General features: G+C 39.5%; 1 protein-coding gene across 1 annotated transcript in view; it reads left to right on the forward strand.

Annotated features, from left to right (window-relative positions):
* Window positions 1–17,362, forward strand: part of SPRING1 (SREBF pathway regulator in golgi 1) — a 79,829-nt gene extending 62,467 nt beyond the window's left edge. The window contains exon 6 of the transcript XR_012631291.1: window positions 17,347–17,362. The gene's annotated coding sequence lies outside the window, so the exon portion shown is untranslated. The remainder of the gene's footprint in view (window positions 1–17,346) is intronic.
* The last annotated feature ends 8,359 nt before the right edge of the window (window positions 17,363–25,721 follow it).

The raw sequence follows: 25,721 nt of genomic DNA on the forward strand, positions 1-25,721 counted from the left end.
TTATCAAGCTACACTGACGTAATTTTCAAAACAACAGCTTTCTGTTTTTAACAGCTATAATCATCACCAGGAAGAGATGTGAAGAAGAGAGCCTCACTGTACCCTCTTGAAGCTATTTCTTTTCTTTTGCAAGCAGTCACAGAAAACTGAGATGATTCGTGTTCTGGAAGAAAAATATTTCTCTTCTGCCCCTTTCTTTTCTGTAAGAGAAGACATGAACCCATTCACATTCCTTTATATCTGTAACAACAGTGAGGTTACATAACCTTCATAAAATATCCCAAGTTTCTTAGCTAAAGAAGATTAGGACATAGCTACAAAGCTTCATTATAATCTGGGAGACTCTTCATTGGGAGGTTATGGATATTAATTGCCTATTGATACTGACAAATATTTTATAAGCAGGTTTCTTTTCTGTCTAAAGTTAAATCACTGGTGCATTTGCAGAGACCACTATTAGAGCTAATGCCTGTGTGGCCAGTACTACAGAGAATATTCTGATATTGTGTTACAGTAGAGAGATGTAATTTGAGGGCATTTATGTACAAGAATTGTCATTTTTGATCAGGCAAGGCAAAGATGGACAACACAGTGGCAGGCTGGAAAGTGCCAAGGAGGTGTCAGTGAGCTGGATGCTCTCTCTCAGTACAAAGTTGGGGGAGCAGTCCAAGTGGCGTGGGCTGGCAACATGTCAGGTAATTGTAGACTGATTTGCCTCTGAATCTGGGAGAACCCGTAGAGGAAAAATAGTTTCATTTAAAGAAAGCTGTTGGTAATAAGCAGAATTGGGTTTTAATGGGGTTCATACAGATAGAACAGAAATCACATTTGAGTCTAATTGGCATACACAAATGGAAAGAGAAGCGGCGAGGAGCACAGAGCAGCAATGGCTGTCTTAAGCTGAGAGGCTCAGCAATCAGTGCTGAGGCAGCCAGTCTCCATTAAGATCCTATCCATAATGCATGAGGTTTGGAAACCCAGGGGACTGTCCAACAAAAAGGGAAGAATCCTCCAAACTACCCTTCAGAAAGTGATGGGCACGCTGTCCCAGAAGGGGCCTGTCTAGAGAGCACTTTTAGTAAGTAATGGTTCGCTTTGCCAGTAGAGGTGATAGAGCACTAATGCACTACAAGCCAAGTGCTGGCTTCCCTTCCATTGCACTCAAATGCTCTGCTGTTCAAGGATCACTGCGGAGAAACAAGGCTTTTTTTATTTCATCAAGATTACTGTTATTTTTATTTTATTTTGAGCAGATTGCAGGAAGTAATCCCTGCCTTAAATTTCCTCTCAGGTTGGGAATACCAATGTCCTCCTGATTACTTAGTTAAACCCTTAAACCTTTAATTGTTAACCCTTTATTACTCCAGTGTGAGTCTAAAAAAATTAGGTGTCTATTTCAATAATTCTGAGATTTAGAAGAATTCACATTAAGAATTTTGATTCAAACCACTGAAGTACTAGAACAGAGTGACTAGCCTGAAGATGGGGATTTGGACTTTTCTTAAGAGACACTGTGATTTGGTCCTCACAAATTTGCATGTCTTTTCAGCTGAAGCTATGGGCCAGACCTAATGTAAATCACTGCAGTCCTGTTTCTCATTTCTGATTTGTGGGGCCTACAGTATTATTGAGTGTTCCAGTTATGTTTCGTACCTACATCAGAAAAAAGCTTTACATTGAGCATTTTTAACTTCTTTTCAGCACAAATGCCGTACTGAAAAAGCAGAGTTATTAACTGAAATCTTCCTCATTAGTTCTGCTAAAATGAAGCTGCAACAGGCAGTGATTGGAGTGACTGAATAAATGGAGCTTGCAACTCAGAAGGTATTTCTCATCTGTCCATGTTTTATCTTGTCTGTGGACTTTATACTATACAGTAACATAGACTTGAGACTGGCCTCCGGGGTCTTCATGAGGACTGCGGTCTATGACCTTTTCCATCAAAGAGAAGAGGGAGGATCTGTCAGTTCACACATGTCCAATTTATTTGCAGCAAACTACAGAATTCTGGAGAATATAAAGCCTACATCCCACATACCAGAAAGCTTCCGACTACCTTACACTTTGGCAGGCAGCTGAGGGAACAGCTGAAACAGTAGGGATCAAAGTTGCAGTACTGTAAACAGCTTTGGCTCCACTGAAATCAAACTCATTGAAGTGTAATGGTGAATTTGCTTCTCAGGCCTGAGAGGTATTGATTCCTTCTTCTTTGCTAGTAAGGCCTCCTGCATGGAGGGTACTTTGACAAGTAAGATTTGTAGAGATCTTCATGGTCTTGAACTGATGGAGTGTGCTCTAGGGTGAGACAAGGAGAAGATATCTGAAGATTACTAGTGGAGATTTATAACTCAGTAACTTGAGGGAGATTCTGCAAGTAGTGTTTTTCTAAAGCAAAAGCAGAAATATAATTCTTTATCCAACTATAAAAGGGACCTGATAGTAGTCTGCAAGTACATAAAAGGCTGGTATAAAGAGGGAGGCGATCAATTTTTCTTCAATTCATGATAGAACATGGATAGCATGTTCATGATAGAACAGGACAGCAGTCTACAGTTGGTCAAGGAAGCCTCAGACAAGATTTTAAGAAACTTTTTCTAATGATAATGGTAAGAAAGCACTGAAATAGATTTCTTAGGGAAGCTGAAGGATTTTAGAAGATTTTGTATAAGCACAAATTGATCTTGCTGCAGAGCAGGGAGGATGACTAGATGACAAGGCTCTTCCAGGCTCTGATTCCATGATTTTATACTAGGTTATAGCTTTGGGCGAAGTCCTGAGCTTGTGGTGCATAATTTGTTCTGCCTCATTTCTATCCATTTACTATAGACAGAGTTGGAGAAGGCCAGGAAAGTTTATTCTGGTGCATCTTTCTTTCTTATTCTTGTGCATCTGTCCATTTAGACACAGAGAGGTCTCACTTCAACCTGGAATCCAAAACACGACTCAATGAGAGCATGACTGAAATTTAGAAAGGGCCGTTTCTAAACTACTCAGATTACACATTTGGCCTGTTCCCATATTGGCACATGCTTCTGTGCGGATTCTGTGAAGCCAAGGTAAATGCTGAGCAAGTCTTTCCCAACCTTTATGCCAATACCTGGGAGTCTGGCAGTAGTCTTCAGTGAAGTACCATCCATTCAAATGTGTTAGATTGCCAGTATATGCCAGGTAGTTCAAGTTGCACTCTACACAGCACTTGCTGAGTGAAGTTAATACGTAAAATAGTGGTGGACTTAATTGTACTTCCTTTTAGGTACAATTTATTTCTTAATGCGTGGTTGTCAGCGTCATAGACCCTAGGGTCTGAAGAATATATGACCTATGTTTGGCCCATAAAAATGATAGACTCTTTCTACCTATTTACATACCTGTAGAGTCCCATGTGACATTTGGTTCATCTGGGAGGTAGTTTAATACTTTTTTGCCTCAAGGGGGTTTCATTTAATTAAAGCTCCGCAGTTTTTGGTAGTTGCAGTTCTTTCTCTCTAATGACTTTCTCAGCTGTGCTGTGCACTTTTGCAGAGATCGTGTTACTGCCCGTTCACAAGAGCAGAAGGTCACCTTGTAGGAGCAGCCACTGCAGTCAGTGGACACTGACCTGCCAGGTAACATTAAAATGAGGGAAGTTAGTAACATTCCTAAACCGTACTCTTACTGCATGCATGTCTGTCTTATAAAGCCACTCAAACCAGGGATCAACAATACGGACCATTTTCAGAACATTCCCAGATGTATGTAGAAGTTCACTGAACATAGGTGTCTTTCAGATTATCATTGAGACACCTGTAGTCAAATTGTGTTTGTTTTCTTCAAGTCCAAAATATTTTCTAGACTTTCCCAGAAAAGCATCAGAAATCCTGAGGAAAGCTGACTGCTGATGGTGGCTGTTAAAGAGCTGAAAAAACCCAATTTTAATTATAAAAGACTCCTTAAAATAATTTATTTTTCATCTTCTATCTCTCTGCAATCTTTCAGTAATGCTTCATGCCATCCTTAAAAATGTATATGTGTCAGGCCTGGATTTTACTTTGCTCTGAAGAGAATGCATTAGGTCTATTTGTCATTATCATAACCTTTGTCTCTAGACGTCTCTTTATGGCACTCAGGTTTTGTAGCTACTGGAAGCTTTTCTGTTATTATTGATTGTTGTAGCTGGCGGTGACCACTCTTTCAATGTGACATAACAATTTTTACTTCCACCATCTCTGCATATTGCCATTTGGAAACAGACCACCTAGGAGGAACAGATGTGAGTTTTAAGTGATGAGGAGGTGTTAATTGATTCTTTTTGAGCTTTCTCTTCTCTCTTTTATCCACCAGGTTGTCTCTATATTTTGCCATAGATACTGAGAGAACACTATAACAAGTTTGAGTTCAGATCCCTTGATCCAAAGTGTTTTATTTCGGTGTTGCTGATACTGACCTGACAATCTCCAAGGAGGGCTTTCTGTGTCTTCACAGTATTAGGAAAGTTTCAACAGAAGGTGACCTGCTGTGAGATGGAAGGTCAGTGCTTCTTGCATAGTCATGTCAACAGATTCCCAGACTCCTATGCAGGCAGCCCTGGAGGAATTGGTCTCGGTGCTGGAGATGGCAGTTCTATGGAAGTCATGAAGAGTAGCAGAAATAAAACCAGACTCTTCTAAAACAGATTCAGGGTGAATACAAGATCCTTTGATCACTCCAGACATGATTTTGCAGAAAACACAGTGTTCAGCTTGTTTTGAAAGCAGAGAGATACTTGTCAGCAATTATTGCTAAGCGAGGGAGAGTACAGTTAAGATAGATAAACTTGTCAGCTGTGTCAACTGTGATGATGGAGGAGCAGAAGGGCCAGCTGTAAGGTTGAAAAAGACCTTTGTATTTTAGATGCAGATAGTGAGGTTGTTCTTGCATAATGCTGAAAAATGGTTGAGACTATCCTTGTTTTTATATGCACTAATTCCACAATTCTTACATATAAAAGAGGCATGAATGATGGGCTAAGAGGGTTGTATTATCACCAGGAATCATGTTTGCTGTTGACAACATTTTTTTTTAGGCCTGCATGACTGAATCTTTCAATTTGAGCTCCCTTTGCTATTCAGAGGATTAATTGGTCTCCTTCTTCTACACACTGTTGGTATGTTCATCCTCCATCTTTCATACTTATCTCTTTAAAATTGTAACTTTTGCTGATTTTCTTCAAAGGATCTTCATAGACTTGACTGATAGCTATATCAAATGTACTCTTTTTCTCATAAAAGTCTGATGGTGTAAGATTCTCACCATGACATCGCATTTGAGACTGGCAATGAATACATTGAAGTGTTCACTCTGTTGGGCTGCTAGACTTTGGCTGTCTACATGGCTGCTTAGAACCCCTGAAGAGTGACTTGGAAGGCCCAGGGAGACTAAAATGTTCAAATGTTCAAACTTGCAAAATGCATAAACACAGTGTATCCAGAACTGTTTTAATGTGTCAGGAACTTCCTTTAAATGCTTTCATTTTTGTAGGACCTAAACAAAGTATCTTCTGCTCTGATGCCTGCCAGCCAGTAGAGGGAGTGAAAGTTAACTACTGAACCACCTTGGGCAATGCTGAGCTGAGATACTGAGGAAAAACCTTGTGCACAAAAAAAATTGCACATCATATTCCTTTCAAGTCCCATTAGAAATGAAGACTAAATAATCAGTCTGCCAAACAGAAAAATATGATAGTAGTAACAAAAAACATTTTAATTCCATGCTTCTAAGTGGATATTAGCAACAATAACATTAAACAAAATTAAACCATAAAAAAGTACTCAAGAGCATCGTATTCATAGGCAGCATATAGAACCTGATGAGACTTCTGGTATGTTCTCTCCATTACAGATGCTAGCGTGAAGGAAGTGAAAAAATCTGTGTGTTGCCCTTGGCTTGTTCAGACTGTTGTTATGTTTATTTCTATGACATTACTCTCCCTCTCTCTCCTCTCACTAACTTACAGGTTTCAAACCGTGTTTTGCTCCGTCACACTGAAAGATGTTTAATGCATCTTCATTAATATACATGCAATGCTGTTACTGTTTTCTGCTGAAGAGGTAACTGTGGCTTTTCCATCTCAGGTCTCAGCTGTGTGTGCGAGAGTGAGAGAGACAGAGAGAAACAGAAAGGGGAAGTGCAAAAGAGAGTTGTTTTGTGTATATATGTAGGTAGCTTTAAAAAAAACCCTGTCTTTTTTGGTTTTGTAGAATATATATTATATATCCAGAAGACACTCAAAGCAGAGTCATGTCAAGCAGGGTCCAAGGGGGACCTTTTTTCAAATAGTTAAGTTTTAAGGCCTATCAGCCAGCTTTTAATCAACTTGGTGTATATCATGTTGGAATGTATGTCGTGTTCTGGCTTCTTAATCAGAATTTCATATTATAGAAAATCAAATGTCTTCTACAGACATGAAACTGGAGTAGTTGCCCTTTTTTGCCCCCCTCTGCATGACACAGATCACGCTAGTATAGAAATCAGGGAGTGAGGTTCCTATGTATCAGCATATCAGTAACTATAATAAGGGAATAACAAAAATAATAGGACATGCACAGGTATTGTTAATCAATCATGATTGTAGTTACAGTTCATCAACTGCTTGGCCTTGTCTAGACCATTTCATGTTAATAGATGGAAAGATTTTTTGCTATCAGAATAAATCCTAGTGTTTTTACTTCTCAAAACAGGAAGATGAGTACACCAGCAAGTTGACTTGGAAACTATAGCTATGTGGTAGGGATAAAATATCTAATGAAAATAAAACATCTTTTTCAGTGGTACAGAGTCAGGAACATTGAGTTCTTCTGGAAAAGACTGTATTCTTTTTCATTTGCTCCAGTCAGATCCTGTCCAGTGATTTCCTCCCTAAAATGTATGCATTGTAGCCTGTATACAAGTTCCAGTGTAAGGAAGATTTTTACAAAGCAGGGAAAATTCATATCAGCAGCAACTCAAAGGATGAAATTATCTGGAGGTTTGATTCATGAAGGCAAATGAAAAGAGTTTTTTTTATGTACAGCTTGGAAGAGAAATGTGAGAGAGAAGTGGTCTGATAATCTAAAATGTTTCAGAAAGTCACAAATGCTGTGAGGCTGCAAAATAAAACCCAGAACATGCAGCATAAAACCCTAAGGAAAAACTCTTGGGAAAAACCATTAAAGATGATACAAAGGAGTGTAATTTCTTGAGGTAAAATGAGATGATGAAATTTGTTCTTGACTATGAGTCAGCGTACAGAGGAGCACATTTCTAAGAAATATGATAGAAGTACAGTCACTGACTAAAACCGAATAACATTCTTAGAATACACTAATTACTGCACTGATCAGGATTAGGGACTAGGTAGTCTCTCAGTCTCTAATTTTTGTAGTTGTATGGATTTGCTCACTATTTCAGTACATGGCAGATAATAATATTTCATATTCTTGCAGCACCTTTCAGCAAATGATTTTAAATAGCTTTCATTAATACTCAAAATTGCCCTTTGTGATCAACAAGTGTTCTGTTTCTTGCACACAAACTGGTAAAATGAGATGAGTATGAAATACAGCTCTATGTAGATGGGCCTTTGCAAGATCTGTGCATTACTTAGAGTCGCTGCTGCCAGAAGAGAAATGTAAAAACACCTGCTCCATGTAACTAAGTAGCTCAGCCAGAATTGTATATATGAACTGTCCACTGAGACCTGTCAGCAGATCAAGAATTATCTAGTGAATAAGTTTGCAAATTATTTTGATAAAAATATGTTCAAGAATTTGACATACAATATGTGAAGAAAGTGAAATTAATTGGAAACTTCTACTGAGCTATAGTAGGCATTTGTTCAGCTGTAGCTGACAGGGAAGACTTTTTACCAGATGACACCTCATAAGCATTACTTGGTCGTCATTTTATATACTCCAGGTAAAATCCAGAGTACTGTAGTGAAGAATGCTGTGATATGATACAGAAGTAGGGAATATCAGAATCTGAATCAGTCTTTGAAAAGAATCAAAGGCTCTTTTGTCTACTTTGACACCTGATACTCTGCAGCAAAGATTTCCACTTCCAATGAATAAAACTGCCGTAGGCCTTGTTTGCTACTCCAAATATCCAGGGAGTAAATCTCTCCAATTGTTCGAAACTGCATCGATATATAACATCAGGAGGAATGTGCAGCAGAATGGGTATAATGTAAAAAATCTACAAGGCTGAAAATAAAAACTAAACAACCTTCTGATCTGCACACATAATCCCATGGTGCAGCTGACCCAGAATTGTAATGCAAATATTGTAGTTCAATCAAGCTATTTTAAGACAGGATAGGAATGAGGCTTCTACTTTTCCCAGAAGGAATGTACATCATTGCCTCTTCTTTAATTTCCTTTTGATTAAAAAAATATTAGACTGTCTGAAGAGTATGTGCTATCTTTTCTGTGTGTTGAGGGAAAGAGAAAAATCAAAAGGAATGAGAAATACAGGTGAACTTGTCAATTCAGGTTCACTGGAAAAAGCTTAGAACTTTTTGTTAGATGCTTTTTATATGATTTGGTTTGGCTCATTAGGAAATCCAATTTCTTTCCTTCTTTCTTTCTAAAATTCTGAAATCTACCACTGAGATTCTAGATAAGGAGGGAACAAGGGGATATGAGTTAAGTTTCTATGCAGTTCTTCTCTCACCAGTTGTCCAAGGTTTATTTATATAGCCATTAGTTCAATGGTTAGTGAGATGCAAGATTGTTGTGGGAAATGTCAGTTGTCGAAAGCATCCTTTAAATCATGGAATCATAGAATGGTTTGGGTTGGAAGGGACCTTAAAGGCCATCTAGTTCCACCCCCCTGTCATGTCAGGGACACCTTCCACTAGCCCAGGTTGCCCAAAGCCCTGTCCAACCTGGCCTTGAACCCTTCCAGGGAGGGGGCAGCCCCAGCTTCTCTGGGCAACCTGTGCCAGGGCCTCACCACTCTCATAGTGAAGAATTTCTTCCTTCTATCTAATCTGAGTCTACCCTCTTTCAGTTTAAAACCATCACCCCTCATCCTATCCCTACACCCCCTGATAACAAGTCCCTTCCCATCTTTCCTCTAGCCCCCTTTAAGCACTGGAAGGCCGCTCTAAGGTCTCCCCAGAGCCTTCTCTCCTCCAGCTGAACCCCCCCAACTCTCTCAGCCTGTCCTCACAGGGGAGGTGCTCCAGCCCCCTGATCATCTTCATGGCCTCCTCTGGCCCCGCTCAAGCAGGTCCATGTCCTTCTGATGTTGGGAGCCCCAGAGCTGGACACAGCACTGCAGGGGGGGGTCTCACGAGAGCAGAGTAGAGACCTGACTATCCAGTATGACTGTCCAGTGTAGGATGAGGAGAGTGGCTTTTCCTGACAGCGTCATGGAGACACCAGAGAACAGAATAATATTTTGACCAAAAAATACTAGATGATAGCTTTCCTGTTAAGAAGACAATATCAAGGAAGGTTGAGGAAAGAGAACTGCTGACACAGAGAGGGAGCTATAGGCTTTATCAGGAATATCCTTAAGCAACGGAACGTTGAATTAGTTGAAGCTCTTGAATTTCTATTTTCGTATCGAGTTTTACTGTCCCACAGCTAGTTCGCATTGTGTAGCTGTAGAAGGGCAATGGGAGTGAATATGGTGCTGATATAATAATTTTACATGAAGATTTGCATGTGGTAGATAGTGGAAAATCAGACTCTGCAGTATATGAATATACACATACACACAGGTAAAGTGATGCATAAAACTTCTTTAATCCCTGAATTTAGAGAGCCTTATGTTCTGTTGAGGTTTCTTCTCTTTAGTATGTAATATTATGTAACAGAAAGTTTCTATTACTTTGTGTGTTGATCTGTCACTCCCACACTTCTCTGCTAGAGCCAAAGATGGTTGCTTTGCACATGAAACTTGAAATGTGAATTTTTAAACTCTTCATGGATTTCAGAAACTGATCTCCCCTCCCAAAGATGATCATTCCATTTGATACAAGCTATAGAAATTTTAATGGATTTTGAAGCTTTGCAGTATTAATTGGAAGGCGGAGGAAATTCTTTATGCAGTTCTGCACGTTGATGGAGGGAATAAAATCTTTGTTTCATGAGGTCTAGGTATGCCTAGCTACTGCAGTGCTAGGTGCCACAGAACTGTTTGGCTAAACAGTTTACATGAATTTAAGTGACAACATCCTGAGTGAGGTGGTGCTGGTAGTTCCAAACAAATGGCCATAAAACGGTGCTTGCGTTCTTCACAGTGTGTTTTTTGGTTTTGTAAAGACACTTTTTTTCTTTGGTCTTCATCATTTTTTAAGGATTTTTTTAGCTTCTTTTTAGCTTCTTCCTCTCTTTTGCAATGCATTAGTTACTATAGTAACTATGCTGTGAATGGTATAGAAAGAGGCTAGTGCACCCTAGCAGTGAAGTATAAAGCCACTTTATATAATAGTTTGAAATTTATATCATGGTTTTGAAAATACAGCAGTTTTGTGGTGGTTTCCATGACCACATATGTGGTATAAGTATATATAGCACTCTTAGGTCATCACTGGTAATTACCCTCTTCTGCCAACATCCGAAGGATGGTAACAGCCCTGCCTGAAATTCTACTCCACAGACAAAACGTTCTGAAATACACATCCAAGCACCTCACCACCATCCCTTTTCACCTTCTGAAGATGTTTAGTTGTTATGGAAAAGTAATCTGTACCTGTAGCATAATGTTATATTATAGTTAATTTAACTTCTACTTACTAAATAGATGGTTGGTGAAGGGTTGTGTCTGGACTATTTGCAGTTGATTGAAATACTTTGCATTACTATATTACATCCCACTAGTGTAAAAGCAATAGTGTTTGTGCTGTGATCCTGTTATGTCCTAAGCTACCCTGCTTTGAGTCAGTATTTTCACCGACAAATGCCAAACATTGCAGAAAGCAAAGGTAGGGTAGAAAGTATTCCTGAAGCCAGTTCTGACCTGTAACTTCAGCATAGCTTCAGGAGACACTGAAGTACAGGGTATTTGTTGATAATGATGTATTACTCACCTGGTAACTTTTGTGTCTCCTGGTCATAAGAGACTTTTTTTTTTTTTTTTTTTTTTTTTTTCAGAGAGCGTATTTAAGCATAGCCTGGTGTAAATTCATACTTTAGTAATTGTGTTCTACCTATCCCTGGAGTTTTGAGTGAAAGCATTACCATTCATTACTTCCTGTCCTAAACACAGTGCTGCCAACTCTCATGATTTTATTGAGTCTCAGGATAGTTGTTGTATTTTCAAAAAGTTCCAGCTCCTGAAGTAATGCAAATATGTGAAATCTATTTCATTACCTAAAGGGCACACTTCTGGTTTTCTCAGCTGGGGGAAAAGCTTGAACTAGCAACTCAGTGCACTGTTGAGACTGGAAAAAAAAAGTAATTTAAAAATATATTATTTTTAATATAGTCTCTAATTTAATCAAGTATCTTTTCAAGTTCCTGACTCATAAATTTTGGATGTTTGGACTTGACAATAAGGTATTGTTTGTTTATTTTTGCTGTCATGCTCTTCTTGGGAGCTTGAATATCTCTCTCACTGGAGGAATATCCTTTGCATTACCTCATAAAAGAATGAGGTCTAAACTAGAAACCCATTTTAAAATGTTTTGAGACCCTTGGATGAAAGCTGTGAAAAACACATCTGTACTCTTAAATATGCATTAACATATAAAGCATATTAAAAAGTCAGTTCTTAAAATCTTATTCCCATGACCTGAAACTCTGCTGATGTCTCTCTCTGACCAGTATAGCAGATTCTTGATGAGCTGGCTAATTCCTTATTTAAACTCTGTGAACCACTTAGTAGATGACTTCAAATACTGTGTTCAGTTTTGGGCCCCTCATTGCAAGAAAGACATTGAAGTGCTGGAGTGCGTCCACAGAAGGGCAATGAAGCTGGTGAAGGGTCTAAAGAACAATTCTTATGAGGAGCAGCTGAGTGAACTGGGGTTGTTTAGTCTGGAGAAGAGGAGGCTGAGGGGAGACCTCATCGCCCTCTACAACTGCCTGAAAGGAGGTTGTAGCGAGGTGGAGGTTGGTCTGTTCTCCCAAGGGACAAGTGATAGGACAAGAGAAAACAGCCTCAAGTTGCACAAGGGGAGGTTTAGTCTGGATATTAGGAAAAATTTCTTCCCTATAAGCATTATCAAGCATTGGAACAGGCTGCCCAGGGAAGTGTTTGAGTCACCACCCCTGGGGGTATTTAAAAGACATGTAGATGTTGTGCTTAGGGACATGGTTTAGTGGTGGACTTGTCAGTGTTAGGTTTATGGTTGGGCCTGATGATTTCAACCTAAACGATTCTGTGATTCTATGATTCTATGATGCTGGGGTTCTGAGGGTACTGTGAGTAAAAGACAATAGTTACAAGTGGAAAATGGCTAGTTTCTGCCAAGGTGTAGAAAAGGAAAAAACCAGTATGTGTATGCATGCACGCATGTGTGTGCATTTGTGTACCTGTGGTTGCTAGCATGCTGCTTTTGAAAGGCATGTTGATCACTGGTCAGCAAAAAAATGGTGAGCAGATTATTTCACAGCTACCTGCTTTCTGCAGGTTTTCTTGGCTCTTCCCTTTTAAATGCCTGGAACTGACCACTGACATAACATTTAGCTGACAGTGTCATCTCATCTATTCTACTCATCTACATTGGCAATGTCCTGCATTTCATCATATAGCAGATGCAAGCTTGTATTTTTTCTTTGCAGAGCAAATTGTTTAAAGTATTCCTCACTGTGTAGTAGTAGGATGTTTATTTCAATAACACGAACTGTTGGATTCCTGTAACTTGGAGCCTAGAGAAAGGGAAGGAGCAGGAGAGAGACTGAAATGTTTCTGTACAAACCTCTGGCTACAGAGCCCAGTAACCTCTCCAAAGCACTGTCATATTTCAGCCAAGTTATAGAAGGACTTGGAAGCTTGCTCGAAGCAGGCCTAGGAGGAACTTGCATTGTTCACATTACTGCTGGTATTCTCTGTTTTCTGGACAAGAGCCAACAGGAAATTCCTGGGACAAATCCTTCCACTTTTTTTTTTTTTTTTAAACTAAAATATTTAGGGGGGAAAAAAAAGGAAAGAGAGTGAAACTACAGACAAAGAAGCCAATATTAACCTCAAATCACAGATATGTAAAGTTTTGGGCCTCCTTTGTGATTTTATTTTTTCCTCTGAAGGATTTATGACCTCACACGCGTTGTTTCTGTGACATCAGATGGTGTTGCCATGGGAACATTTTATTGTCAAAAACAAAAGAATTTTGAAGAGTTCCTTAGCAGCACAGGACACAGAGTGCAGAGTATAAAGAAACTATTTTTATCTAGATGATAAATCTGTTTTATTAGGCCCATGATTTTTCAGCTCTGTCCTGCTAGAAGCAAGAATAAATCTGGCAAAAACAACAACAGTTGCACCTGTTAATCAGGGGCTGAATTTGTCCTTACATGCAAAATCTTGGGAATTTCCTTTCTTGTCTCCCCCCTCCAAATGACTGATAGTTTCCAAATGCTTTAACATATGAGAATAAACAACAATCTGTTCATACGAGCTTTACAGGAGCAAAAGCTTGATAAGTAGCAGGAAGTTTATATTGCTGTGATTTTGGTTATTTTAAAATGACAGTGTACAATGCTGAATGCAATTCATGCAGAATGAAATACTGAGGATTCATATTTTATAATAGCTCCAGAATCAAAGGACTTGAGAAATTTGGTAGTTTATGTTGTTCAATATACAGTCTCTAGTTTGTACTGAGATATGAGGGTGAGACCTCCTGTCCTCAGCTGGAATGATGGATACCCACCAATGGACCCATGCATAAAAAAAGAACAAAATGTTGTGATTGAGCATATTTAAAATGCAGAAGAATGTTCAAAACCTAGCTGAAAACAACACGGCATAAACCTGCTAAAAGCTAACTGTTAATATGTAACAAATCTAGGAGTTTTATGTCCATAAAAATAGCAAGTGTGTATGATGTGTATATGTGCATACTGATAACATGTACTGATAAGTGTTACGATCAAATCTGTGTGCATATCTGCATACAGAGTTTAGCATATAGTAACAGGGAACAGCCTAGTTTTCCTTAAGAAAAATATCAGCATGGGTTCCTGAAGAAAGTTGTTAGAGGAAATTTTAAAAATTCCTTTCACATATGTATCCTGCTCTAGTTAAGATTCTGCAGCTGCTGAATTTAGTGCCCCAGAACTGTTGCTCTATTCCAAAAGACAAGTGATCTCATTGCCATATATTTGCTAGAGTAAAAGTAATATACACAAGGGGATAGGTAGGTTAAACTCCATATGGTTAACCCCAACATTTCTGTTTTAAATGATTCCCTGCGTTTGGGTGTATATCAGCATTTTACAATGTTTTGCTGATCTTTTGTTTTGTAACGAGGTAACCTGGGGAGGGAGAGAATGATAGTAACTGTAATTACTACCGATTTATATCTGTTCTCTGTCCAATCCACCTCTACAAATGTATTCTTGTAGACCTAAGCAGCTTAGAAGTGGATCTGAGGGAATATCAAGGATGCAGAATCCCAGCATGGGAAGGAGAAGAAAAGTGCTGCTTAAACATTGACACATTGCCAGATGTAGTGCTTTTTAACATTGGTGTGGGCTTGTTCACACTTGTCAAATCATACTGTGCTTGCTAATGTTGCATTTTCATCAAATATATTAGCTCGCTCTCTATTCCTGCTCTTCAGCAATCCTTTTCATTTCTTCATTCTTCCCTTCATTATACTGTTCTTTGTTTTCCCTTTTTGCCCTTATCTTACGGTTATTTTCTTTCTTTCTTTCTACCTGACTCCTCCTCAGCTGAAAAAAATCAGTCTGACCCAATCTACATTTTTTTAGAACACATAGGTTAAGCAGATTCCTGCCCGGAGGAATTTACAGTCTCATCCTGATGTACAACATGCAAGGAATATATAGGCTGCTATACAAGAGTGGGAGTAGTTAGTTGTTAATCAGCAATTGAGGGATACATGAAAGAAACATGTTTGGGATTTTCTTAGGAAAAAAGGTATAGCAGTGGATGCCTGCCCTGAAGAAAGGGATGCTTTTTTTGGTGTATCAGTGGGTAGTGTCAATGAAGAAATGGAGTTCAGACCTGAGGAGCATTTTGTGCAGAATACTAGGATGCAGCAGAAATAACAGTAGGTGGGAGTTTCTTATAGGTGAAAAAGAGGCTCTTATATTAGTTGTGGAAAATAGCTGAGGTTTATGAAGGGATTTAAAAAAAATACATGGAGTAGCAGAACATCCCCTCTTCCCTCTTGTTTTAAATGTACACAACAGAAGAAAGTATTCTCATTCCTTTGCCCCCTCAGCTCTTCCCCATTTCCATGTGTGATGTAGAAGGATAAAAAGAGCATTGAACTCAGAGTGTCTGATATGGTTGGACAGGAGAAATACTGAAAAGATCTTTGCTGAGGGCAGATTTGTAGGCAGCAAACAAGGGTGAGTGGAAAGGAGTTGTCCTGAAAGGCTCTTATCTAGGATCTCATCTCATTGCATCCGAGAGGGGGATGTCTGACAAGTACAGACAGTTAAGCAATGCCAGTGTTAAAACTAGACTGTTGCCCTTCAGTGGTTTGAGAGCTGCTGCTGGAGGGAGAATGTTAAGCAGTACAAAATCCTGAAGGATCACTAAGATAGCCTGAACTATGTAGGTTATGCTGTCTAGCTGGTAGTGGATGCTCTTAGGGACAGGTATCATATTATAATCTTTTTTTTTTTACTCTGGATTGTAAGTCTTTTTATTCTTATGCTGAAAAATGCTAATGGGTCTAAATCTTTTCTTCACATAGACAACCTTTTACAAACCTGAAAACGAGATTTTGCCAAGAAAGGATTTCAGCTTGTGGTCCCCTGGTAATGTCTTTTGCGATACGAATATATACCTTTGTCCAAAAAAGAGCAAACAAGTTGCTGAGGAGGCAAAGCCAGTGAAGACACAGACCAAGTTGTACCAGCTTTTTCATGGACCTGGCACCTTTGCTGGGTCGGTCACAAAATGGGGTTTGGTCTTTGCTACCTTTCTCAGAATATGTATAGGTCAGCTCTTCATATTGCCATGGGGCAGTTACTCATCATACTGGGGGACTAAAGATGCTCACTTTGGTAGGATTCACATGGGCACTGCTGCATTGGAAGTCCAAGGAAAATTCTGATCAGATCAGTTATGCTGTAGAAGCAGAGAAAGCTCCTTGATCCACCCGTATTAGTGGAAGAACCACAGATCTGCTCTACCTCTCTATCTTGTTATCCTTACGATGGGTAATCACTGCTTTTGTGCCAGCTTAGTGTGACACATCCACACCTGATGCGATACCAATTCCTAAATCTGATGATTATCAACCACAGCCTAGACTGTAATGTTTTGGAGTCCTCATATCCTATGCATAGCAAGGGAACATAACCAAATATTTTTTAAAATAGCTCTGTTTCTTCCCGTTCAGGGAAGGGATATGGTGTGTTCAGCAAAGGGATATGATTTGTTCAGACATAGGCTTACCACAAGCCATCCATCTTTCCCTTGTATGTAATCTGAGGCTTTTCTGTGTTTGGGGAAAGATTTGCGGGGGACTTAAGTAAATTAAGGATAGTTACATGTTAGAAGATACAGAGCTGCTGGTATTCGTGGTAATGGCTGTAGGTATTATAATGAACCCTTACAAGAATACCACTTGCCTGAGACCCTGCGTGAATGATTACTGTTCATCTGAAAGGGGCTTTACCTGAATTAGTGTTTTGATTTGGAGCAATAGTGTAGTCTTGAAGTGAGCCCCCTAATCATCTCTACTTTCCATGCATTGAAGTGGTTTTAGAATGCATTAACCAGGTTTCTTTTGGACGCACTTAAACAAAGACCCTGCTTTAGGAGCACCACAACTCCCAGTTGGGGTATAAAGGTCCAAAACAATGATTGGTCTTGTGAATACTCCTGAACCAAATATATGGCAGGGATACTCTGTCCGTGGAATCAGACTAAATCTAGTCCAGAGCAAAACTCCAGGACTGCATTTAGTGTATGCTTTGATCGACTAATGTGCTCCTATTGTACAAAATTACTTGCAGGATGTAGCCAAAAGTGGCTGCGGTTTAAATGTCAGAATTAAATGTAAAGATGAGAAACAGGAGAAACAAAAATTACTCCCATGCCAGTATAGCAGTTCATCCTAATAGTTCACACTGTGAGCAGCCCTATACCTGCCCCCCAGCTTCACATTGCCATTGGTAGATACAACAAGTTCTGGTCTTCTTTGCCTATGAAATCCCTACAATGAAGTCAACCCCTCTTTCCTCCTTACAGGAATATGACTGTCAACTGAAGATTTGTGAAAATTCACTTATCAGAGAAGGACTGAAGGTAAAACTTAATATCAAGAAGTGAGAAGAGTAAATGGTGTGGTATGGGAAGTCATTAGTGTGTCTTACATGCCTATGCATTGCACTGCAGATTGATCTCCCCGTTGTTCAAAGGACAAGGATACCTGAGACAACCTCAGGGAACTTTAATTTTAAATTCCCTCCCTTCCCCACAAAAGTTAGTCTTATGAAGAAGGAAACTGGAGGTAAATGTTCCTGCTTTTCATCTGTGGGGTGGGGCAGCAGTTCTCAGCCCATGGCTGCATGCCATCATTTTTGCCACTATTCTAAAAAGGGAAAGATTTTAAAACTTTCATCTTAGAATTAGAGAACAGCTGGGGTGATTCAAGCACTCTGTGCCCTGTGGCTGTCTGTAATTTCCTCTTTCTTCACAACTAGCACAAGCATAATTGTTTGGTTCTTTTGAGAACGGAAGGTTGTATTTGTTTCTTTTTAATCATTAATATGCATCCCTTAGACCATATATTGGATTTTTGGTTAGAGAGGAGAGAACCACTATGAATGTGGGTGCAAGAATAAAAGATTAAGGCCTGGTACAGCCCTGAGACATGGAGAGAGATGGGACACAATGGATTCATAGGCTGAAGCAGTACTGAAGACAGGAATCCTGTTAGAGGACAGGGGGGTTCTGCCATATGTAGTAGTTCATACGGGGTGAGGAAACAAAGGAATTCTTACAGAAAAGCAGTGCTGACATTGTTTTCAAGTTAAGCTTTTTGTTCTCATTAGTCCTATGAAATTTCATGGTGAATCAGTCTAAATTATTACCTCCTCATGCTATTGTTTCTTGCCTTGTTTTGGGGATAATGTTATAAATCTTAATTTTTATGGCACTTTGCTTGATAATGCATGGATGTTTGGCTACATGATATCCAATGTTAGTTGGTGTGGTTGTTAGTATTATGTTATCTTTGTCTTAGAGCGGGCAATATAATTAAAATACATTAATATTGACTAAGCTTCAATGTTTCTAGATTTTTAGCTGAGTCTGAACTCAGTGTGAGTAGAAATAGAAAGAAGGAGTTTTATGCACCCTGTGTGCATGCAAGAATGATTTCTGGAAAGTGCTAAACATTTCAGCTTAAAACTTCTACAGGAAAAACCTAGAACATTGCAGTTGCACTCCTTCATACTGATTTATAAGCCAAATTTCTAAAGGAGAGGAAGAACTACAGCTTCATTTCTTTATATGACTATGGACCGTTCACAGTGTACAAAAGTCATAAATCAGATCCCAGCAACAAAGAGATTGTTCTAGATTCCTTTTACTTGCTGGATGGCCTTTAGGATTCAGTTTTCCAGACTTTTCTACACATTTCAGGAACTATCTTCTAATTGACAGGGAAGACTGGTATGTAATTTCCTGATTCCAGGAGCTGGGTCTTTGTGAAAAATACAAAATACTGCAAGACCAGCCAAAAAAAAAAGTGATGTTTGCATATATCTGGGTTATTGGTTGTTGTAGTCTGATGAATTCTGTACTGGCTTAAATAGGAATTTATTCTGTTTGCTCCACCTTAAATTCTTCACCATGATCTGGCTTTTACACATTCAAGATAATAATTTTTCACCCATAAGAGTAATCAGGATGGCGTAGGTCTAGGGAGAGAAACACAAGGACTGTACAGTAGAAGTCTTCCCTTAGACTTAATCTAGGTAAAATTAGTTTTGACATGCTCTTCCCTATCTTATTGCTTCTATTCTCCTGTGAAAGGGGAATGAACGCGAGGATTTCCAGGTCAGAGTACAGGAACATGAATCAGACCAGAAGTCTGTGGGAAGCTTGCCAGTGCCTGCCTACTCTTCACTTCTGTCTGCTACTCTGTAATATATGTGATCACTAAATACTACTCTAAAATAAGGAGAGGAAGAAGACAGGTCTTTCTCAGAGTGGAGAGGGGTAAAACGAGAAAGCAAGCGAGAAAAAGCCCTCCCAGACACAATGCTTTAGAGATTCACATTTGACTGCAGCTGCTTGTGCTACATTCGGTTCATCCCACTGAGCAACATCAGATTTTTGTCTTAGTCCCTAACTCCATCAAATAATGGATCCTTCCCTTTGTGGGCATTTTCAAGGAATCTGCTTAAAAGCTTTGCAATGTGTGCAAAAGAAAAAAATTTTGCAGGGCTCTTCTTTGCTGAATAGCAAAGCCAGCCAGAGCTCCCTATCAACTGTCCCCACTGAGCTGCCATTCTTGATTTAAACAGGACTAACTCTGCATTTGCCTTACAAAGGTGCAGTAGCCCTTTGAGATGAGCATCAAGTCCTTTTTTTACATTAGCTGTTCCTTCCTCACTTGCTTTTAACAGGAGTTGTGCTGGCAAGTAAACTCATTCATCCTGAGTACAAAGAGCTTAACAGTTGATTTTGTGCTGCCTCCCCTTGTGCTGCCATTTCTACATGCATGGCCCTACCAGCAGCCCTGCGTGTCTCCTTAGTTGCAGGTTAGAGGCAGAAAAATGTCCCCTTTCTGTCAGTAAATAGCACTCCTGAGTGTTTCTCAGCTGGTAGCGCCAGTCCCCTGCAGCATTTTCATTGATTTTGCACAGTGCAAGGAGTGTAATTTTTACCTCAGAGAGGGCAGGAGCCACATGGTGTTCCTCCAGCTTGGGAAGAGCCAGCTGCACATCCAAGTCCTGCTACTTGGATCCTTCAAGAGAGGCTGTCAACTCGACTTTACTTCAAAACAGCCTCAGTTTAACAAGCCTTTTGTTGGGCTGTAAATTCAAATGTAAGCCTTCAATTTTTCTGCTTTTCTGACGCGATTCTTTATTATACATACCAATGCAGACTGGAGATGCAACCAGGTATGTTGTATGTATCAGCTGGGCCACGGAAGCCGTACATGATGCCTCTGGACTTTTCTCAGAGCTCCCATCCACCCACCCCTACCCTCAACCCACTGTGGAAATGACCTCTTCAAAAAATGCACGTGCCTAAAGACATCTTTAAATATTGATGGAACAAGTGCATTAACAAAAGGCTTCTTCCAACTGCCTTTGCTAAAACTCTGGCAGTCAACCCCTGACTCTGGTTATACCAGGTATTCAGACTGAGAAACAAAAGCATCAGTTTCATTGGAAATGCACTGAAGCAGCTGAGGGGAACATCAGCTCAACTGATATAAACGGGCAGGAGATTCTGTCAGTAAAATCCTCTCTTGCCACCTTTTAGGAGCCTCTTCTGGAAGGAGCTCAAGATGAGGTGACTGGTACAAGGAAATCATTCACTCTGGAAAGGGAGAGAGTAAGGCTGCAGCCTTGGGAGTATAATATCCTTCTGAGAAGATCTCAGAACTGCTCTAGGAATATGGTGGGTATCCTGTGAAGTCAATATTTACAGTCTTCACTTTATAAGGGAAGACACAAAGTCACATATTGGTGGCAATATGTGTGACAAACAGACTGTTACACAGGCCTGTGAGGCTACACACCCTTCTGCAGGCAAAGGTGTCTGTGGTATCTCATTTTTGTTCTTCCTATCTGACAACTATTGGTACATATCTAAAAAGCACAGTCCATCAGGAAAGAGATCCTACCTCTTTTGAAGAGGAAGGTAAGACTTCGAGAATGTTTGAGGTCACCTTTATGGTGCCCAATTTACATGCTCACAAACCTGCAGTCGGTGAAAGTCGTTTGTGCCCAGTATTTCTTAGATGAGCTGAAACTGCCACAGGATCACTCCAAAGTCTCCCCAGCTTACAGAATTGTTTCTTGCAGGTTTGTCTCTCCCTTGAGAACTAATTCCTGCTATTGCATGTCTCCATTCATTGGCATATTTTGTGAAATATTAATTTGTTTTTATATTGTACTTCATTTGGCCACCTGAGTTACATAATATTATGTCTGCTTCCTAAGTGATACTTTTTAAACTGGATTATGGCAAGGTCATTTAAAAAATGAATTAAAAAAACCAATGGGATTAATTCAGCTGTGATTCTTTTGGTTTTGCTTTTCTCACTGTTCTCCACACAGGAAAAATCTAAGAAACTTACTTTTTATTTTCCTAAAACAAAGGTTCCAGACAGTCATGTGGCCACAGAAACTAGGGCTTTAAGAAAACATTATAAAACTGTGAGATTAATTACAAAATCTTGAGAGTGGACAAAACACTAGCACTCACCCACATACAACAGCTCTTGTGGTAGGGAACAAGAAAAACAAAAAACCAAATACCACACATCATGAGTGCTCCAGAGAAAATCCACCGTGTATTTCATAAAAAAACCCACAACACAACAAACAAAAACAGAACCCAAACCAAAAAACCCCAAATCATTTATTTGTATTATTGTCCTCCGGCTGCTTTCTGACTGGCTAATTTTTCTAAACTACTCTAAGATCCTAGAGTCAAACACAAAATGGGGAATAAAGTTAAGGGAGTCTAGGGAAAATGAATTTTACTGTATGCGAGAATAATTAATGAAAAATTGCGGCAATAACTGATTTAACTCTTTTATTGGACTCTTGCTCATCTTAACATTGTGTCTCTTTCTTTTCAGAGTCAAAATGCTTTTATTAGAATAAATGTTGTGACTCTGAGGATAACTGCTCTGTGGTATTATTTATAAGTGAAAAGGAAGAGATTTTTGTCCATTGGATAGAAATTTGCAATGTTTCAGTTTGATCCTAGCTTTATCAAGCTGATGCAGGTTTCCTAGGAGGCCACATGCACACCCCTTGCTCCACAGCACTGTTGGCACCACACTATCGCTGAAGCCCTGAGATTTGGGAACTGTTCTTCTCTGCCTCACAGCAGACTTTGCTGGGACTGCCCTGGCGTTTCTTCTTCCCATGCACACTGCAGTGAGGCTTAGAATTCATCTCCTTGTCATTTCAGGTTATGGAGCTCTGATCTTGTGCTGTTCTTTCATAAACATCTGCTCTGCATGCTTGCCATTTGTGTTAACCCACAATTCAGTAAATGTTAGAGTAAACAACTGGATGGCTGCAGCACTGCAATTGTTAGTCTCTTATTGCACTGCAGTATACACCCACTAAGTATTGTTGTATATTCAAGCCACAATCATAAAACCCGTTCACAGCTTAAGGCATTTTCTTTTCCTAAGACCACCTCAAAACCCCATGCAATTAGTACATATAAAACCCTGTTCCATTTCTAGCAACTGATTTTGTTGGCTCTTTCCTTTCCTTTTGGCCTTCTGCTGCACCCCACTTAATTTTTAATATTTTTCCTTGGGTTTGCCTTTTTTTGCAAAGTTCCTCTGCAGTATTCTATTGTCCCACAAAAGCAGTTTGCTGGTACATCCTCAAGGTCCCCAACTATGTAGAGAAAGCCTGTGATGTTGTATGTGAATCTTGTAAGTTTGGGAGGGGTCTCCTGCCTACATCATGATATTTTTCTTGTCTGTAGCTTTTCAAAATAAGTTAATGAAAAATTAATCAAGTTCTGAGTCTACCTTCAGCCCTTCAGTTACTATATCAAGTTAATAACCATCTGCTGACCTTTAACGTGAAGGTGCCAGGTCCTTTGGTGCCTGAAATAGAGTGTAAATCTGGGGCTGCTTGATTCAATTCTGTCCCTAGCCTTGACTGCTGTGATTTTCCCTCTCTCTATGATTTTCAGTATCTTTTCTGTTTTGGACTTTGAAAACGCTTAGGTCATCAATGTCTGAAAGCAGAGGATATGAGGGGATGTCCGAGCTGAAATCTGATTTACTGAGGATTCAGTATCCAGTATAGGATTCACTTGTGACAAGTACTGCTGGAAAATGTTTGCTAACAGAGTATGTGATAATGCACATTTCCTGCAGCACCATGGCCATGCTCAGACTCTGGCTAAAGGCACTTCGCAGTATTCAGGATTGGGTCTGAAGTGAACATTTTTTCAGCCAATGGGATTCCTTGAAGTTATTTATTTACTCCAAAAAAGAGGAATACTCCTCCTGAGACTGGCTGCTTCCAGGGTTCCTTATAAAAATTGCCCCGTTACTTCAAGTTTTGGGGGGACTGTGTGTGGGGGTGTGTCTGTCTGTGAGGGAGAAACAATATACATGTAGCTTTTGTACCGTGTGATGTGGAAGTTGCTCTGGCAACTACACATGGCTTATTGAATGCCAAGGTAAATAATAGCAAAAGACATGCATACACTATTATTCTCATAATTTCCTGCTGCCCTCAGGCAGTAATAACTTACACACCCTATTTTCCAAATGTTTCTAATTTATTTCTCATGAGCAGAATTATCTCATAAGTAAAACTCCTCCCCGCTGCCACCAGTCCTGCCTCTTCTTTTACAACTGCCACAAATGAGGTGACCAGTCAAAAGAAAAGATTACGGTAATCACATTTACTGTTAACTAGTGAAACAGAATGGCTGCAGCACACTTAAACTCCTCACGTCGTTCTGCTTGTTCATCTGGAGCTCTGGAATTCTCCCTTTTCAAGTATTAATTCTGCATGCAATGCTGCCTGCAGTTCTGCAAACATATTTCATTCCTTATCATCCCAGATGATGGTTCTCACACAGCTTCTGCTTTTATATCTGAATCTTAGACTGTGATATCCTTGTTATTCCAGTCCCACGTCTGTCATGTGCAGCTTGAGCTTGATTTGCAACATGCCTTTTATATCAGCTACTAAGCTTCTCTTGAGAAAGAGCAACAGAGGGAGGAAGTAGCCAATTTTGGGGATTTTTTTAACATTAAGGCAGCAACATAGTTATAGGCCCTCAATTTTCCTGTGTTGAGGGGTTTCTTTATTTTTTCAATACTTTTTCCCCTTTATTGCCATCTATATTGACTTTTGAATTGGTTTTGAGAGTGCAGCAAATGATGTGCAGTGATGACAACAAGATAATTGAAAATGTAGTAGAAAACACACCTCAAAATTAGATTTTGAAGATTGGTTAAGCAAATAAAATTACTCAAAAATACCATAAAACGATTTCAATGAATGCTTAGGTTAAACTGCAGTTTGAAAAGGACGTCCCTAGGCTGGACTGTAAATCCTACTTTGTGACTCCACTCCTGCCTTAACATCCTTTAGCATGAAGGTCAGCAGTAATTTCCAAGCTTGTGAGTGAGAGAATCGATCCAGGTGACTCTGACTCTTGAAAGTAGATATTTAAGTTTTCGGTCTTTCTTTTTAATTTTTGGGGACTCAAAGAATAAACCACTTACAGAATGTATTTTACATTTTGCTTTTGTATAGAGTGCAGTGAAAAAGCTCTATATGTCCATACGAGAGCACCGTGTGTACGCCTCCTCTATTAGTTTGCAGCAATCCTTGAAACAAAAAGGTTATTGTGCTTCCATGCCCAGCCAAAGTTCTTAGAAACTGAAAATGTACAGTAGTCAGAAATAAAGAAACTGAAAATTTGTAGTTATGCTACAATCTGTTATAAAAATGAAATTGTTCCTACAGATTTGTAGCTAGTGCTGTTTATTTCTCCTTTATAATCATGTAGTTGAGCCTGTGAACTGGTTAAGGGAACTAGAAAGCAGGATTAGTCTTTTAACATGTTTTCACTTTCTCAGTCCCATGCAATACCAATACAGTATTATGGTAACTGGATTGCAAAATACATCTGAGATGTTACTTTTCTCAGCAATAAATGAAGTAAGCAGATTTTTTTAATGGATTTGGAAGTAATCAAGAAAAATAAGTTTTCCTCCACTTTTTATGCTATATATTGTGTGCCCTACCCCATTCTTTCCCCTTCAACTTCCCGCTGTGAGAAACATTATGCTGACTACTTCTGCTGCCTTCTCTACTCACAGCCCAAATAGCCGTTTTCTCTCTGTAGCTGACCAGCAAAAATTGGTGGTGGTGGTGGTGGCACGGCAGTATGAGAAGCGGTGAGGGAGAAGAAGGGATGGTGAGGAGCAGGGTGGTTACAGTGTGGGCTCTGTGGTCGTGAGAGGTAATCATGGCAGGCAGAGCTGTTTGCTTCCTGCAGTGCTGCCTGCCCAGTGAATGACATTTCAGCGGGGTGATGGAAATGGTGGCACAGCGAGTGGGATAAAACCATGAGAGTTGCATTCAATATATGGAACTTGAAGAAAATTTTTATGTGTTTTTTTAAAAAAAAGCCCTTTTTCAATTCTGTTCAGGTTAGGCTTTTATAGGACTCTATTTTCTTTTCTTCTTCTTTTTGTGACTAAGCTTTCATCCCACTTTTTTGAGTGGCCATTTTCAAGGAACTCATTTACAAGGATTCAATTCTGATCTGAGACAGTTGCTTCTGTGCTAAATAAAACAGCAATTAATTATTAAAAACGTACCTTTTGTGGCTGAACATTTTCCCTCATAGCTGTTAAACTCTAAGACATGTTT

This window comes from Strix uralensis, chromosome 17, assembly GCF_047716275.1.
Source record: "Strix uralensis isolate ZFMK-TIS-50842 chromosome 17, bStrUra1, whole genome shotgun sequence".
NCBI lineage: Eukaryota > Metazoa > Chordata > Aves > Strigiformes > Strigidae > Strix > Strix uralensis.